This window comes from Otolemur garnettii, unplaced genomic scaffold (assembly GCF_000181295.1).
Source record: "Otolemur garnettii isolate 467f Iridium unplaced genomic scaffold, OtoGar3 scaffold00094, whole genome shotgun sequence".
Taxonomy (NCBI): Eukaryota; Metazoa; Chordata; class Mammalia; order Primates; family Galagidae; genus Otolemur; species Otolemur garnettii.
Genome location: NW_003852489.1, coordinates 7638169 through 7641139, shown reverse-complemented (window position 1 = coordinate 7641139; position 2971 = coordinate 7638169).

Here is a 2971-nt window from a genome sequence, read left to right as displayed (position 1 = left end):
AAAGAAAAGTGAAAAAAAGAAAATACTGTGCTTCGAACTCTTTTGAAAATAATTTAGTTGATGATCTTGTTTTCAATTAATGATCTTTAAGATGTTTTGCAGCACGCCTAAGATCCTGTCACAGCACGCTGGTTGAAATCACTGGTATAGACAAAGCTCCTCGATTACTTGCCATTTTTATTCTAAAGGGCTAGCTAACCTGGTCCACATGAAATTTATTTTCCTTTCTCATAGTGGTATAGAAGGATTATGGGGAAAGAGAACATTTTAATTTCTTTGAAATGTGAAAATATTGCTTAGTATCCATAAGTGTTTCATATGTGTTTTACTTCTCTTCATGTGTTTGTTACGTACATATGAAGGATGAAACTCTTCTGTCAATCATATTTCACCCCATCACCCGAATCGTGGGGAATGGAGGAGAGCTATTCTGGATTCCTTACCATTCTGGAGTTAAAACTCCATCAACAAATGAGCATTTGGCAATGTAATTGCCTTCTGACTTCCTGAAATTCTCTGTATGGTAACACAAGACGTTTTCATGTTGCAATTATTCTAAAGCTATAGTCGCCAATTGGGGGCAGATACATGTTGCAGGGTGAATAGTGGTTGGAGATAGTAGGACAGGCTCCATCTTCCCTACCCTTGGCCTCTCTGTGCCTTCAGTCTCCCTAAGCAATGATTAGGTGTGGGAAGGTGAGAATGATTGACCCTAGTATAAACTTCTGACACTCCTAAGAGGGGGGATTTATTTTGGAAAAAGAGTCGCATATAATAATTTGTCTGCAAGGAGGGAAGACTTTCTATTCACTCCCAAGTAGGAATTTCTTTTTTTCTTTTTTTTGAGACAGAGTCTCACTTTGTTGCCCCTGGTAGAGTGCTATGGCATCATAGCTCACAGCAATCTTAGGCTCCTGGGCTCAAGTGATTCTCTGGCCCCAGCCTCCCAAGTAGCTGGGACTACAGGTGCCTGCCACAGTGCCCAGCTATTTTTAGAGGCAGGATCTTGCTGTAGTTTAGGCTGGTCTTTAACTCGTGAGCTTAGGTGATCTGCCTGCCTCAGCCTCTCAGAGTGCTAGGATTACAGGTGTGAGCCACCGCGCCAGGCCCCAAGTTGGAATTTCTACACAGATGGCAGACACACTGCCAGCCTACTGGTGAAGGGGAGAAAGTAATTGGAGATGAATGGCTGAGTACAGAGACTTTGTCAGGTTGGCTAGTCAAGGAGGAATGGATTCCCTGTGGATCAAGTCCTGTGCTGGGAGTTAGTGAAGGCCTGAGTCATCTTGCCATTCCTTTAGAGGTTGGTTCTGGCTTGCTTAGAGGAGACTATTCTCAGGGAATTGTGCATTCCTGATAAATCTGTTTCATGTGGAACATGGGTAATGTGAGCGATGCTTTCCTTGATTAAAGAATGTGGGACTTGCTCTGGTCTGTAAATTTAATCCAATATTATTAGCTGTCTAATCCCAAGCCAGTTTCTTAAATGCTCTGAAACTCTGCCTCCTCAAATGGCAAATGAGGACAATCAGAATCTATAGGACACAATGATAGTTTAAAGGCTAGACAATACATGCAAATCTCTTAGTATAGACTGTGGTTCGTAGTGAGTCCTCCAAAACTACGTTCTTCGCTGAAACCTTAACTTTAGAACATACATAAATACACATGAAAGAATGCCTTGCTTTGGCGTTCATTCAAGAGGTAGATTTCTCTGGTGTACATAAATTTGTGTTTACTTTGAATGCTTTGTTTCTTTTTCAGCCTGTGACGAATGTGTCCCCAGTGTAAAGCCTGGTGTCATTGGAATGACAGTCATCCTCTCTCTTGCCCTCCCTTCCTACTTTGATGCCCCAGGCGTTCCCTCTCATTCCTTTCAACCAATGAACGTGATTTGTCAGGAAAATGGAAACGAAAGGGTAGCCAGAAGTCCAAGGTTTACTTCAAAAAAACAAAAAGAATCTTTATTTTTCTGACATTTTTAACAGAATCAGAGGCTCATAAAGACTCAGTAAGCATCTGCGGATGGATTTGGTCTGAAGTCTACCTAGAGAGAGGAGCACAGTTGTTCCTTATTACTTAAGCAGGAGACAACTACTTACTGTATGCTGGGAGAAAACCTGAAGTGGGTAAAGTGAATTACAATGTTTAAGTAGCCTAAGTTAAAGTGAAGAAAGATTTCAGCATGCGGTTAGCGGGGAGGGAAGGGACCGAGAGAAGAAAGGATATCTGGGGTTTCAGAGATGTTCCCAGTGTACCCACACCTTCCACTGGTTTCTGCTGGACCCCTCAGGAGTTCTGGTCCAGGAGCTTGATGTATCTCCGAACCCAGTCGTCCTCGGGATTGGCACAGATGTGCAGTCCCTTTTTGGTGGTGAAGCTGTGCACAGGTAGAAACGGTACACAGAGCATGAGAAAGGTCATTCTTGACCACGATGGCCCCTGCATCTTCATCCCTGAGAGCAGCTCAGGCTCATCCACTTTATCAATAGACCATCCCGCAAATCTCAGGGGTTCTCAGTGCTTCTCTGAGTGATTTACAAGGACTCCTCGGACCACTTCCTTTCTGCTGTCTCTTTCTCCCCTCTTCCCTGAGTCTCTGCCAGGACGGCTCCTCTTCCCCTAGCTGGTGCACACACCAGCTTCTCCCAGATTTGATTCCTGCAGGCAACACATGCATCTCCCCTACCCCCCACCCTGGCCATATGAGTCTTGCATCTCCCCAGGGTGGACAGGAGGACTGAGACTTACATGATAGCACGCAGGGGGCAGGAGCTGCCGGTGTCACGATAGGAGACCACAAATTGAAGGGGGATTTGCCGGGTGGTCAAGGTCCTGCAGCAGGAGCCTGGGGTGCGGGCGCTGCCTGGGGTGCCGGCGCCACCTTGGGGGGTGGGTGCCGCCTCGGGTACCGGCGCCACCTGGGGTGCCGGTGCCTCCTGGGATGTTGTGGGCGCTGCCTGGGGTGCCG